Source organism: Symsagittifera roscoffensis, chromosome 3, assembly GCF_963678635.1.
Source record: "Symsagittifera roscoffensis chromosome 3, txSymRosc1.1, whole genome shotgun sequence".
Lineage (NCBI taxonomy): Eukaryota > Metazoa > Xenacoelomorpha > Acoela > Convolutidae > Symsagittifera > Symsagittifera roscoffensis.
Genome location: NC_087064.1, coordinates 67,818,095 through 67,834,322, shown reverse-complemented (window position 1 = coordinate 67,834,322; position 16,228 = coordinate 67,818,095).

Here is a 16,228-nt window from a genome sequence, read left to right as displayed (position 1 = left end):
CGACCATATCGCAGCGAGTTCTGATCGGAGGGGATAGTAAAGGCTGTGATCCCTTGGTGCAGATATCTTTACATCAAATTGTCCCTCCGCCAACAAGACGACCATGGCGTACACGAAAAGCAGGGGTTCGGGTAGCGAGGCATAGCCAGGAGACAGCACGATGATAACCATGACCAGTTGCCTCGCAAAACATTGACGTATCGACTTCTCGGCCTCCGTCATGGCAGAGAGAAGTGTCTGGATCCCCTCCCCCACAACCTCCGAGCTCGGAGTAGATCCGTCGATGAGAGCATTCAAGAGTCCCCTACTCTGCAAGTGGTCATATGATTCAACTATTATCACCACCTCTGGATCCACGCTCATCACTCTGCACACTTATCGCCATTCCCACTGCTTGCTGTGAGCAAGATTACATCCGGCCAAAAGAGCGAGCGGGGAGTATACAGGTAGTCGGAGCAGGCCACTACCATGTTTTCCCCAGCTTCAGCTCCTGAGGGTCATTGGCGGTAAACAGCCGTCTCCCCTTGGTGACTCCGAATGTGCATATCTTCTCTCGTCGCCTTCCACAGAACTGACTCCCTCAAATATTCGCTCGCGGACTGTCCCGGGGATTTCGTGAACTGTCTGCACATCTTGTGGTGCCTGTTGTTGAATTTGGTCTCCACCAGAAACTTCCCTTTACGGTTCAGTGGGACTCTTTCTCTCAACTGCTGACGGACGTCCGTCAATGACCTCGAATTCAGTGGTCCCATAGTGTTGTCTTTGGGCAGACCCTCCATTTCTGCAAACCGCAGAGTAGTGACGGAATTAAATTGCTGCTCTTAGGCCAAAAGCTAGTCTACGCCCGCTATCCCGTATGAACCGGATACCGTAGGATCATGCCTGTAGAGCATTCTCTTCGCGTCCGCATGACAGGTCAACTTCTTCATGTTCAACTTGATCGCCATTTCTACTTTATATCGTCCCCAAGGGCTGGAGTCTGGTCTGTTCCTTAGCAACTCACTGACCTTGCTCGTATCAATCACCGCCGCAGAAGTTGCTTGCGAGGTCCTTTGAGTCGGTGACGTCCTTTTAGGTTGGGTTGCGGTGTTCGTAGTTGCTTGGGGAGCCACCTGTGGTGGACCACCTCTCCTCCCAAGTCGATTTTTTATCAAGGATCAACCTCGGGGAGCGCGAGCGGTCCATAACCTCTCTCTCACATCAGAGCTGGGAGCGCGCTGCACCACATTTGTCTCTGTGGCTAGAGGTCCTAGACGATTCGCTAATAGCTAGGGTACGTGGGACCTCACCCTGCCGGCAGGGCTACCTCGTGTCACCGGGTTGACCATTGTCCGCAGCTCAGCTTCCATTTCTTCTATCTTCGTTTGAAATGCGTCATTTATCCAATGTATCCCCGGTTGGGTATTGAAGTGTATACAGTCTCTCGGCAAGGCGCCGTCGTCCACCATTCTCAGTGCACTTTCAACGTCCATTAACCGGAGTTCAATGGGGTTCTCTGCAGTCAGGTTCCTGATCATCACATTCCACTGAGTTACGTTCCCATTCATGTAGTCGGCCACTGGTGACCCGGCGTCCGGATTAAGAGGGATCGTACACAAGACCACAATCCTCGGTCTTTACTTCTCCTTCAGTTCGTTGAGGAGACAGATCAGCAACGACTCCCACTTCACCTCAGGCGTAACGGGGTTCCTCGAAACGTCGTTCGTCCCTGTCATCAAGGCTAGCGTATCCACCCTATCGTCGTTCTGCAGCTCCATCATTTTAATAACTTGAGCCACGGAGGCTCCGCCAAAGGAGATTACAGCGGTCTGACCAACCAAGAGGATATTTTTAAGATCCCTCACCAAGCTATCACCTATGATCAGGTGTTGGCTGCCAGTTGGCACCGGCTGTTGGATCGTCGCCGGGTTCCAGGTCATACCATTCAAGCACGCCCACGATCTCGCATTGTAGAGCTACCTCAGGTGCTTGATCTCCTCCTCCTCCTTGAAAGCGATCGTCGTATTTTCACTTCCATTCGTCACGATCTTTCGCTTTCTCCTTGTACTCGTCAAACTTGGCGCACAATTCTTCCCAGTCTTTGTCCCTTTTTTCGAGATCGAGAATTGCGCTGGTCTCCGCCGTCTGTATTTCGATCTCGTTCATTCTCACCTTCTTTGATGGTTAAGCTGCGGTTGGTGAGTCCACATTCTCCCAGCCTATAATCCCTCTGCTCGCCTAGAACCGGCTCAAGAGCCAGGTCATGCCCAGACATCACTCCGCTTCTCCATCGCATGAGTCGATTCCTGCTCCGCTTGGCGGTACCGAACTCGCCGAAAGAGAGCATTAACACTACTTCTGTGGGGCGGTCCCCATGGCCCTCTCTTCCCATAGCATTCAGGAGTCCGACGGTGAACATCGCCAATTCCGGTTCTTCCGATCCAAAATTACAATCAATCAACCGCTGATATACCTCGTACAGAGTCGTTCCTAGGCTCGCTGAGATAAAATCTATCAAGTCATCAGTGTCGCTCATGCTTCTTCGTGTAGGTTCAATTTCGTTCTTTCGATTTCAATTCCAATTCAATGAATAATCGTACGATCAATCACGATCTTAAATACAAGTCACAATTTAGATTAATCATGCCAGCTATCTCATTCTAACATCAAAACTTCATTCATTCCCTTTAAAAGCAGTCAGTTGAATTTCTTTTTTTGTTCTCAGTTTAAAAGCTAGCACCAAGGGGGATCGTCAACCTCCGATCTTGTTAAAGTAATATAATTGAACGCTGTCACCTTTCGCGCCTGGAGTTGTCCAGATTACCATAACATAAACATCACATAAAGCATAACCTAACGATAACATAAGACACAAATGTCATATATCAACACTATTACATAAAAACCCAGTACCTAATAAATTATTAGCACCAAGTGTGGCTCTAGCATATGCTCAGATAATATTTTTTATGTAAGTACACCTCTATGTCCGTTTCCGAAAATATTACATGTAATAGGGCATATACCTCTCTCGGATGCAATTTTCTCCTGTTGGGATCGTAGACCGGCAAGGAGGGCGAGGACACTCTTCTCTCAACTAGGAAGTCCCTGAGCCGAGTTAGTGTCAGCACTAAGCTCTCGGGATTCACGTGTTGTCTGTCAGTGGCCTTAGTTACGAAGAAACACAACTAATTTCCTGGTATATGTGATGCAAAAGGGGGCAGCGCTGTCATCCCTCCCACACCAGGCCTCCGTTTCCACAAAATTTCGATATTCTTGTTCTCTCTCTTAAAGTCGGCCGCTAATGTTGTCTTAAAACTTACATCCACGGTTATCGCTATAGCGCACGTACGTTCCGTGAGTATGAAATCACTGTCTGTGACAATGTTGTTGTTTGAGTAGTGATTCGCTAGATCAAAATATGATTCAAAAATTCCTCCAAAAAGCGGTTTCTTAGCATTTTCAACATCTGTTTCTTGTTCTTCTGTCTCCCTTGCCGATTTTAATTTTTTGATCTTAAGATTTTCGGTGTCAGTGAGTGCTACCCTCACTCCCCAGTCAAAAAATCCATCGATGTCCCTGTCGATCGCCCACGATCGAGCATATCGAGATTGGATGCGGGAACTTGTAAGGGACCATCTGGAGCGACCCAGTTCGACTCAGTGTTGTCGTGACTGATGTAATTGATGCTACTCTTATCGACATCCTGAATCGTCAGTATTGTCTCCTTGAGGTCTGCTGGTAGATCATGGAGCCATTCGAGCACTTGTAGGTTTGTTCATTCTTTCTCATGCATCTGCTTCACCTCAGGCTCGAATTCCAGTTCCGGTTCCGAGCGGTCGTCGATCCAGTCCTGGTCTGTGTCATTGATCAGCTCAATCTCCTGTGACACCACTCTTTCGTCCACACCCACTATCGAGTCCGCCACGTCGCTCAAAACAATGCTGTCCACGACAAAGTCTTCCCCATACGGGTTGTATTTCTTTTTATTCCTTCCCCTCTTGCCCTGGCGCGTCTCCATGGTGAAGGGAAAAACAGGCTCTACTCATTTTTCAACTACGGTCTGCTCGGGGCAGTTCCAGTCCTCTTCGGTATATGGCTGGTCTTCGTCATCAACATCCACTCGCTCGGTTAATTAAACGTCAAGTGGCAGATCACAGTCATTCACTACTTCAATCCCGTCGTTCTTGTCGCATGTGCTTTTCTCATTCAAATCGCAAGCCGGGTCAACTATCAAGTGTTCCTCATCATTCATATCAGCCGGAATGCACCAGTCCTCCATTGAGGCGTTATGCGGCTTAATATTCTCGTAATGAGCTGGCCGTCCGGTGCTCAACCGAAAGCGACCACCCTGGTTTACATCAGTTATTTGAAATGGGCCACGCCATTTTTTCAGTAAATTTTTGGTTCCCTTTGGAGGAACGACTTCTTGGAACACCCTGAGATAGTACCCACCTGAGTAGGTTTTTGCATCAGCGGTCATCTAGTCAAACCTCCTTTTCTGCCTGACTTGAACCTGCTGTGTGTTTCTCCTGCAGAGCTCATTGAGTTTCTGCTGCCTCCTGATCACGTCACGCACGTACGTTTGTGGTGCTGTTCTCTTACCCTCGTACTCAGGGTAGAAGAACGTTAATGGGAGGGCCTTCTCGTGGCTTGTTAACATCATGTGCGGACTTATTCCCGTGGTAGAGTGTTCGGTGCTATTGTGCTATTGTGTTCGGTGCTATTGCGATTTTGTCTTTCGACCAGGCCATTCGTTTGTGGATGATAAGTGGTCGAGTGGGCCTGTGCCTTTTGCGACCTCCTCATTAACTCCTTAGTGAGATCCCCAACGAATGATTTGACAATGTCTGACTGTAACGTGATCGGTCATCCGTGCCTTGCTATCCAAATATTTAGCAAATGATCACACATCTCCTCCGCTGATGCTGTTATACAGGGAGCTGCCTCTGCGTATTTCGTAAGATGATCAATCATTACTAGCATTTGGTTATAGCCCGTGGCTGTCATGCATATTTTCCGATGATCGAATTGTACCACCTCATTGAATCCTGACAACTCTATCGATTGAAGGGGAAATCTCAACTTCCTGATATCCTTCGATTGCTGGCATGACAAGCATCCAGAAATCCATTTCTCACAGGCCTTCTTCAAGCCAGGCCATTTAAATTGCTTCTGTATCCGATTATACACCAAATCCACGCTTTGATGAGCCATCTGATCGTGTGAACGGAACAGAAATTTGGTTTGATACAGCTGTGGCATTACTATCGAACTGTATTTGTAAGGGATTTTGTCTTCTTCTTTGCGCTTGCAGGCCACAATCCCGTCTTTGTTCAAGTATAACAAATCCTTTTTCTTTAAATAAAATTGCTTTAGGATCTTATAGCTGTCTTCTTTCAAATCGTCTTTGTCAGGTGCTAAGTTTTCTATCCATCTCTTAAGATTGCTTGTCATCCTACATTTCGTTGAGCCCTCAAAAGGTCCGAAAACCGGAACTTGGCTTTAAGATATGTCTTCATCACATTTAGCTGTGCGCTGATTAGCACCGGAGCATGGGCATCGTCCATCATTTTAACACACCATATTATTTTCAAAGGTGTCGCGTCTTGCTCTACGGATTCCATATTGGTACGGAAGACCGCAGCTTCCGGGAGTAGTCTAGTCGGAAGTTTCGACACTGCTACCAACTCGAGCTCGTCTGTGGCATTATCAACTACCGTGCCTTCCTCATCGGAGATATACCGGTCTCTGTCTGGTTCTTGATGCATTTCTCTATCCAGCCCGCGCTGCTTCCATTCTACTAGCAAAGAAAGAATTGCCTTTTCCGAGACGTCGGAATTGGATGTAGTTTCTGACACATTCTTCCAAGACTGAGACTGCGACGCATCACTCGACAAAATTTTGTCCCTTCGTCGTTTCAATGTGAACTCCCCGGACAAATCATCGTTACCGGGCCAGACATGAATTGACTCCCCGGACAATATTTCATCTCCGCATGAACAGTCCAAGCTCGGCTCGTACTCTTCCTTCGCATCAGTGAACTAAACTCTTCTCGTCACGCTGGATCTTATTTTAACACTGACCTCTCGAGCGCTTTGAGTGCCGGTTGATTGTTGAATTTCCACATACGAAGTCCTCAAAAGGACATCGTTTAGAATCGAACTCACTAACTGATTCACTGTCCATCGGCAATCCAGTTCAACGTCCCGACTCCGAATTGCTACCGGTCTCTTCTCCGTTCTTTCAGTGATGGTCAACCTCTGCATGGTCACCTCTGATGCGTCCATCCATTCATGGTCATGCCTTTCAACCTCTCTGTCAAGCAGGTCACGAAGTCTCCGCATGACATCCGGTGCCACATTCACCGTCTTGTTTAACAGGGCAATGCTGTTGATGACCAGCCTGGTTAGTTCTTGCTGCACCAGGTTTGAGCGAGCGAGCTAGCAAATCCAATGGAACCGGATCACCCTTCGCCAACATTTTTATCTCAGCAGTCGTCTCTACGGGAAGTTCAGGGTGTCCTGGTATGGGATGCCCGGACTTATCAAGCCACCTGGTGAGTGGCAGTTTGTCATAGGTGTTTTTATCCAGAAAAGAAAAGCCATCCTTACTCTCTGCCTGGTTTGCTTGCTTCTTTTCTAATCACTCGTAGAACTCTGTTTTCTTGCTGAGGCTGTCCGCATTCTGGTGCTTGTCACGTGTTCAATGCTCTATAATCATGTGATAGCCATCCAGACGCACGATCCAATGACCGATATAGCTTTGGTCCATCGATAAAGTCTTTAGGCGAGAGCTCGGTTGTCCACGCGCAACTTAAATGGAGCACTCCCTAAGTAGCCCTATACTTATCGACAAAGGTGACCACTGCTAACATTTCCGCTTTCGGCGCACCGTATTTCATTTCAGTGTCGCTTAGGTCATTACTCCCATAGGCCAACGGCCTGGAGAACAGTCCTTCCGTTCCACTCTTGTCTTGGTGAAGTATGCCCGATATCGCAACTACTGAAGCATCTGTCACCAGCACAAACATCCCTATCCTTGTTGGCATACTGAGGACCGGAGCCTCGCAAAGTTTGCGTTTATTGTTCTCAAAAGAGACCTGAGCCTCGTCAGTCCAGCTGAATTTCTTACCCCTATTTTGCATCAACTGCTGCATGGGGTTTATCTTGTCAGCATACCCTTTGATAAACTTTCGGTAATAATTAGCGAATCCGAGAAAGCTCATCAATTGCCTGTCGGTCTTCGGTGCTTTCCATGTCAATACTGCTTCACCCGCTCTTCAGGATCTGGTCCTACTCCGTGTTTTTCTACTAGACCACCCATTTGCTTCATTGAATCTCTCAGGATTCCGCACTTGGAAGGTTTGCATTTCAGGCCGGCCTGTTTCATGGAAGTAAAGACCTCGTCAAATCTCTCAAATCTCTCTATATGGTCCTCCAGCGTTGGTGTCGCGATCACCACGTCTTCAACGTAACACATCATGAGGTTGCCATACTTCTTAGTCACTTTCGTGAGTGCCTGTGCCTTTAATCTTTGGAATGTGGCCGTCGCATTGCATAATCCAAAAAGCATTCTTTTCCACTGAAACAGTCCCAGTTCACACGCGAAGCCCGTTTTCTCTCGATCCTGTTTTCTCAGGGGCACATGCCAGAATGCAGAGCCCAAATCCAACGTCGTGATGAATTTTTGCATCTCCTAACTTGGTGAGGCTCTCATCGATGCGGGGAATCGGGTATGCGTCCTTTATCGTTACCGCGTTCAGACAACGGAAATCACAACAAAACCTAAATCCCACTTCCATCTTTTTTGCCATGAACACACCGCAAGCCCACGATACTTCGACGGTTCAATCATGTCCTACTCCATTAACGTTTCAATCTATTTCAGGCATGCTTCCGACTTGTGAGTGGTCATTCTCCTAGCTCCCTCCCTGTAAGGTACCGATATGTCAGATTTATGCTTTGAAAAAACGTCCTCGTTCAAATTCAACACTGCTCTCAGAGAGTCTAGTTCCTTATTTGATATTTTACCTTTTAGGTGTTCTATTTCAGGTAAGACTGGCTTATTTACTGCTACTTCTATGTTTGTTGGCCTCTCAGGGAAATTTGAGCAACTGGACAGCCCATCGTTTGTCTCTGATTTCATGGAAAAAGCCTTCTTAAAATACTTCAATCTTGATTAGCACGTAAAAGAAACTCCGTTACTTTAATTTTTTTCAAGTTCTCTGAACTCTGATAGTCTGTGTTCGGAGGCAACGTATAGCCAAGCTTCTTTTCTCGTTGTATCGTCACTGGTGTTGAATGTGTGTTCAACAGCACTCTCACACACAGTCCGCTCTGAGTGATTGAGAAGCTTCTTCCTAAAAAAGCTGAGCTCTTACTGTTTGGGTTGGGGACGAGACACACCTGTCTGTTGTTACTAAGCTCAATCAAATTCCTCATCCTAAACGTCGCTATTACCGCTTGATTTGGTTTTAACCTAACCTTCCGATCTAGGAAAATTGGTTTGCTTGGTTAATCAGGATTAAATTAATGGGTTTCTTCTCATACTTCCTCTCCGGAGCCTTGGTCCGTATCAACCCTAAATGATAGGGGTCCTTCCAGTCACGTATATTGCACCCTGATTAGCCGCCACCAGTCTAATATTAGTCTGAATCAGATCCGACCAATCGAAGCCCACGTAAGTCCAGGTGCTTATGGAGAGGGTTTGCTCACTGACCACCGCTCCTGTGTCGAGCAGTCCCTCACCCTGTACGTCCAATACGTGTGCTGCCAGATCGGCTTCACAGCCTTTGTGGACCGCATCTTGCTCGAGCACGGCCTTGCGTCGAATTTACCGCACCTTAAGCTCCTGTCGACCGATGTCGATCCGGCCTTTTTCGTCATTGGCTATGGCCACGTGAGCTTTCGTGTAAATATTTATGGCGTCCACGTTCATCAGAGTCGGGTTTGGGCAATAGACTTCTATTTAATGTCCATCTACTCTCATTAGTCTCGGCCCACCAGTCGTAAGCAACGCTCTCACGGCCTTAGAATTCAAATTCGGCTCTTTTTGTCTCAAGTAGTCAGCATATATGTCCAGTTGTACCAGCGTGATCTCAGATGTCTCACTCGGGTTCTTTACTACCTGATGCCCTGCTACCGATATTTTTGACATTATTTTTGTCCCTTCTCTTGTCATGCCGAAGGTCTTCCCTGAGTTGACATTCAACTTCAGACCTCGTTTCTTGGGTTCCTGACTGTCTTTTTATTCGCTGCCTTCTCTAGGATTTCAAGCTTCCCTCGCAGCTCTGTGTTCTCTAGTTCAGATCTTGCCCACACTCAACTTCCTTCGTGGCCAACTCTTGCTGAACATTATGTAGTGCGGTCCGGACCGCTAAGCCGTAATCTAGTTTAAGCGCACTAGCTGACTCAGCTTCGAAGCTCGGGGCAATTGTGTCATCAGGCAGGCTCTTAATTTTTTTAGTCGTGAAAGTGCCTTGTGTCACTTCCTTCTTCCGCGACTCAGCTTCGTTCCATGCTCAACTAGCCTTGACTCCTGATAGCGGCTCTTCATGGCGGGGATGCTTCGCGTCTGCCACTGCACCCCAGGAACGAATGCCGTTTGATTTGAAATGTCCTTCCAGATTGCAACAGAAGCACCTCGGTCCATACTTCATTATGAGCCCTCTCACATATTCTTTGTGGTCCTCGTCGATTGCGTCAACATCGTCAAGAAAATAACCAATCGCTTTCATGTTTTGTCTATAAGTGGAACAGGCTGACACGTGATGACCCAGCGAACCACAATTAGCGCATGATCTCTTTTTGTCCACGTCGTCACGAGGTATATACCAACCAGAACTTGTGCGTTCATACCGCTGTAGTTGCTCTAATTAATGTAACGACTTTGAGCCCTTGGTTTTATGAGCAGATATTCGGGTGACTTCATGTGCAGACCATCGGGTATGGCGCGGAGTCGCTGACAAGGTAAAGTGTGTGGCCAGCATGGTTACCAGTTCATCACTCTGTACTCCATCGATGAACTTCGAAGCTATGGCCAAACTCCCTTCCGAGATTTTCTCGTCGGGATTACTTCTCCTTCTCAGCAGCTCGATGTCGTCCAAGAACTTGTCAATTGACTCATCATCTCTTTGACGCCTCTTCTCAAACTTAACCATGGCCTGATGCCCCTGTACACCCGAGCTGAAACGATTCAGCAAGATACGAAGATTTTGCGAGCACTGTCTCATACATTCGTCCTTTTCGCCATCACACAGCTCAGGGCTGTCCCCTCTAAGTTACTCATCAGCGCGCTACATTCCTGTTTCAAGGGTTTTTTTTCTTCAAAATGCAACTTCATTACCTCTATCAATACGGCTATCTGACTCGTCCTTGTACGACTTCGGTTTCTTGACCTCTCTCCCCTCTCGGTAGACTTCGAGAGCTAAGTAATAAACGTCTCAAGAGACCTGTTTAATGGTTCAAACATTAAAGCGTACATCGTAGAGTCATATGAGATGATGGTCAAGTCTGGTACTGATCTGACCTGAGGCCCCGTGGGCAAGCGTGCCCCCGATGTGGCATCAGCTTCTCGCATGATCGCATTCGTCCAACCTGCCCTCGACGGGGCTGCCCTAGGTCTCTCCCTATGGTTAGGATCAAAATTCGTCCCTGATCTCGGTGGAGCCTCCGTGTGACGGTGGGTTACGGATCCGTTAGTCGCCTGACGCTTATCTTCCATTGGACCGCAACGATTCTCTCCGTTGCTGCCTTTCAAGATTTCATCAAGCTTGCGCATCATAAGGTCAGCCTTGGCAACTAATCTTTTCTCCAAGCCTGTCATCATGGGAGAGTATGTGCTGTCATGATCGTTCAACAGTCGCTCGATCTCTCTTGTCATCCTACTGTTTCTTTCTGCTGACTCCTTGGTTGCTAGAGCCAAGGTCTCCGCAAGACACTGATCGGTGTTTCGAATCAATTGAGCCTGTTCACTTCGGGCTTGTAGCCTCGCGTCCGCAAGTTCGTCTCTCAACCCTTCATGGCCCCGTTGAGCCCTTCTTCCACTCGATCGATCCTTTTCGTCATGCTCTGTCGCAGTTCTTCAAGGCTTGTCATTACGTTGGAAAACATGCCACTCACATCGCTGGCGGTTCCCAACACTGGGGTAAGACCTAGAGACGATGAGGCCATTTGTGGTTGCACCCAGGTGCTCGATGATACACCACCTTGCTATGTCCCCACCGACATTATCAACCTGTCGAATATCGAGGGTTTTACCATCGTCATCCCATCTGGCTTCGGCCTCAATTGCGAATTGGACATCGTTTTCTTAATCTTCTCCTGTCTCGGGTTTGGTTTGAAGTCGGTGTCCGAGTGCATCAGTCCCGGATGGTCAAAAACAGAGGACAATCCGTCTGTTCGGAGCGGAGCCATGCGTTCATCGTACATCGTGTTAAAACTCTTACTTGCTTTTGAACTCAGTTGCTCTTCCCTGGGACTGATCCTCGACATCATCGCATTATTGCCCTGCTTGACTAGAGAGGACTGTCCCTTTCTCCGATTATTGCTCTTGGTCTCGGATCTGGTTGTTCCTTTGAAAAAAAGGGTTCCTCTCCTGAATCAGTCTCGGAACGCTCCGAGTTTCTCCGGGGTTTCTCTACCCCTTCCCGTTCCAAGTCGTCACCGGGCTCTTGCGGATCCTTCTGATGGTGGCGGTCGGGTCGGACTAGCCTTTGTTCCCCTTCCTCGAAGGGTTCCGTTGGTGTCATTTTCATTTCTCCGGCTTCGGCGTTTCGCCCTTCACCACCATCTAGATTCTTCTCACTTCTTAGTTTCATTTCGCTCACTGAAAGATCAATATGACCTTCACTCGTTGCTTCACAAGCAAAAACGTCGGAGATGCTACTAATCGAAGATTGGCTACGCCGCGATCTAAAACTCCGCGTGCTTCCCGTGCTCAGCCTGGGATTTTCAGTAGTTTCTCCTGATAAGTTTCTCCGCTGCATCATTTGCGATAAGCGAGGTCCTTTTATATCAAAAAAATGTATTCTTCACGACAATGCACAAGTCCTTCAAAAAAATTTGAGCTTAAGCCTGCTTATTCAATTTCTTCAATACCTAAAGTATTCTATAATCTCATAGAGATGCTACTAGTGAGTCGGCTGAAGTTCAGCACAGGGTTTGCCCGGTGTTGAGTTACTATTGACTCCACTCAAATACTTAGTATAATAGTATCACAAAAACTCAAAAGAAATTATAATCAACACACAGAACACAAATGACAATAAAATACCAACACACCCTATAGGTGACTGCGATTTCCTGCTTCAGTATCACTTTACTGCCACATATGTCTGATATCACCGCCTCATTTAAAATCAAGCAATTCTTTGTAAAATAACAGTGATGGTTTCAATAACAGACAAATAAAACAAATTTGAAGAAAAAGGCTTCACTCAATTGGAACACTCCAAACTAACAAAGCCCAGGACATTGTCTTCTTCAAGTGAGTGTGTATTGCCTAATATACTCACCGAGGTCTTTTTTATGTGTTCCCGGATTGCTCGAGCCTTCGATCCATTGACCGATATAGCTTTGGTCCATCGAAAAAGTCTTTAGGCGAGAGCTCGGTTGTCCACGTGCAACTTAAATGGAGCACTCCCTAAGTAGCCCTATACTTATCGACAAAGGTGACCACTGCTAACATTTCCGCTTTCGGCGCACCGTATTTCATTTCAGTGTCACTTAGGTCCTTACTCCCATAGGCCAACGGCCTGAAGAACAGTCCTTCCGTTCCACTCTTGTCTTGGTGAAGTATGCCCGATATCGCAACTACTGAAGCATCTGTGTCCAGCACAAACATCCCTATCCTTGTTGGCATACTGAGGACCGGAGCCTCGCAAAGTTTGCGCTTATTGTTCTCAAAAGAGACCTGAGCCTCGTGAGTCCAGCTGAATTTCTTACCCTTATTTTGCATCAACTGCTGCATGGGGTTTATCTTGTCAGCATACCCTTTGATAAACTTTCGGTAATAATTAGCGAATCCGAGAAAGCTCATCAATTGCCTCTTCGGTGCTTTCCATGTCAATACTGCTTCACCCGCTCTTCAGGATCTGGTCCTACTCCGTGTTTTTCTACTAGACGACCCATTTTCTTCATTGAATCTCTCAGGATTTCGCACTTGGAAGGTTTGCATTTCAGGCCGGCCTGTTTCATGGAAGTAAAGACCTCGTCAAATCTCTCTATATGGTCCTCCAGCGTTGGTGTCGCGATCACCACGTCTTCAACGTAACACATCATGAGGTTGCCATACTTCTTAGTCACATTCGTGAGTGCCTGTGCCTTTAATCTTTGGAATGTGGCCGTCGCATTGCATAATCCAAAAAGCATTCTTTTCCACTGAAACAGTCCCAGTTCACACGCGAAGCCCGTTTTCTCTCGATCCTGTTTTCTCAGCGGCACATGCCAGAAGGCAGAACCCAAATCCAACGTCGTGATGAATTTTTGCATCTCCTAACTTGGTGAGGCTCTCATCGATGCGGGGAATCGGGTATGCGTCCTTTATCGTTACCGCGTTCAGACAACGGAAATCACAACAAAACCTAAATCCCACTTCCATCTTTTTTGCCATGAACACACCGCAAGCCCACGATACTTCGACGGTTCAATCATGTCCTACTCCATTAACGTTTCAATCTATTTCAGGCATGCTTCCGACTTGTGAGGGGTCATTCTCCTAGCTCCCTCCCTGTAAGGTACCGATCTGTCAGATTTATGCTTTGAAAAAACGTCCTCGTTCAAATTCAACACTGCTCTCAGAGAGTCTAGTTCCTTATTTGATATTTTACCTTTTAGGTGTTCTATTTCAGGTAAGACTGGCTTATTTACTGCTACTTCTATGTTTGTTGGCCTCTCAGGGAAATTTGAGCAACTGGACAGCCCATCGTTTGTCTCTGATTTCATGGAAAAAGCCTTCTTAAAATACTTCAATCTTGATTAGCACGTAAAAGAAACTCCGTTACTTTAATTTTTTTCAAGTTCTCTGAACTCTGATAGTCTGTGTTCGGAGGCAACGTATAGCCAAGCTTCTTTTCTCGTTGTATCGTCACTGGTGTTGAATGTGTGTTCAACAGCACTCTCACACACAGTCCGCTCTGAGTGATTGAGAAGCTTCTTCCTAAAAAAGCTGAGCTCTTACTGTTTGGGTTGGGGACGAGACACACCTGTCTGTTGTTTCTAAGCTCAATAAAATTCCTCATCTTAAACGTCGCTATTACCGCTTTGGTTTTAACCTAACCTTCCGATCTAGGAAAATTGGTTTGCTTGGTTAATCAGGATTAAATTCGAAGCCCACGTCAGTCCAGGTGCTTATGGAGAGGGACTGCTCACTGACCACCGCTCCTGTGTCGATTAGTCCCTCACCCTGTACGTCCAATACGTGTGCTGCCAGAAGGTCTCTTCTCTTGTCATGCCGAAGGTCTTCCCTGAGTTGACATTCAACTTCAGACCTCGTTTCTTGGGTTCCTGACTGTCTTTTTATTCGCTGCCTTCTCTAGGATTTCAAGCTTCCCTCGCAGCTCTGTGTTCTCTAGTTCAGATCTTACCCACACTCAACTTCCTTCGTGGCCAACTCTTGCTGAACATTATGTAGTGCGGTCCGGACCGCTAAGCCGTAATCTAGTTTAAGCGCACTAACTGACTCAGCTTCGAAGCTCGGGGCAATTGTGTCATCAGGCAGGCTCTTAATTTTTTTAGTCGTGAAAGTGCCTTGTGTCACTTCCTTCTTCCGCGACTCAGCTTCGTTCCATGCTCAACTAGCCTTGACTCCTGATAGCGGCTCTTCATGGCGGGGATGCTTCGCGTCTGCCACTGCACCCCAGGAACGAATGCCGTTTGATTTGAAATGTCCTTCCAGATTGCAACAGAAGCACCTCGGTCCATACTTCATTATGAGCCCTCTCACATATTCTTTGTGGTCCTCGTCGATTGCGTCAACATCGTCAAGAAAATAACCAATCGCTTTCATGTTTTGTCTATAAGTGGAACAGGCTGACACGTGATGACCCAGCTAACCACAATTAGCGCATGATCTCTTTTTGTCCACGTCGTCACGAGGTATATACCAACCAGAACTTGTGCGTTCATACCGCTGTAGTTGCTCTAATTAATGTAACGACTTTGAGCCCTTGGTTTTATGAGCAGATATTCGGGTGACTTCATGTGCAGACCATCGGGTATGGCGCGGAGTCGCTGACAAGGTAAAGTGTGTGGCCAGCATGGTTACCAGTTCATCACTCTGTACTCCATCGATGAACTTCGAAGCTATGGCCAAACTCCCTTCCGAGATATTCTCGTCGGGATTACTTCTCCTTCTCAGCAGCTCGATGTCGTCCAAGAACTTGTCAATTGACTCATCATCTCTTTGACGCCTCTTCTCAAACTTAACCATGGCCTGATGCCCCTGTACACCCGAGCTGAAACGATTCAGCAAGATACGAAGATTTTTCGAGCACTGTCTCATACATTCGTCCTTTTCGCCATCACACAGCTCAGGGCCGTGCCCTCTAAGTTACTCGTCAGCGCGCTACATTCCTGTTTCAAGGGTTTTTTTTCTTCAAAATGCAACTTCATTACCTCTATCAATACAGCTATCTGACTCGTCCTTGTACGACTTCGGTTTCTTGACCTCTCTCCCCTCTCGGTAGACTTCGAGAGCTTAGTAATAAACGTCTCAAGAGACCTGTTTAATGGTTCAAACATTAAAGCGTACATCGTAGAGTCATGTGAGATGATGGTCAAGTCTGGTACTGATCTGACCTGAGGCCCCGTGGGCAAGCGTGCCCCCGATGTGGCATCAGCTTCTCGCATGATCGCATTCGTCCAACCTGCCCTCGACGGGGCTGCCCTAGGTCTCTCCCTATGGTTAGGATCAAAATTCGTCCCTGATCTCGGTGGAGCCTCCGTGTGACGGTGGGTTACGGATCCGTTAGTCGCCTGACGCTTATCTTCCATTGGACCGCAACAATTCTCTCCGTTGCTGCCTTTCAAGATTTCATCAAGCTTGCGCATCATAAGGTCAGCCTTGGCAACTAATCTTTTCTCCAAGCTAGTCATCATGGGAGGAGTATGTGCTGTCATGATCGTTCAACAGTCGCTCGATCTCTCTTGTCATCCTACTGTTTCTTTCTGCTGACTCCTTGGTTGCTAGAGCCAAGGTCTCCGCAAGACACTGATCGGTGTTTCGAATCAACTGAGCCTGTTCACTT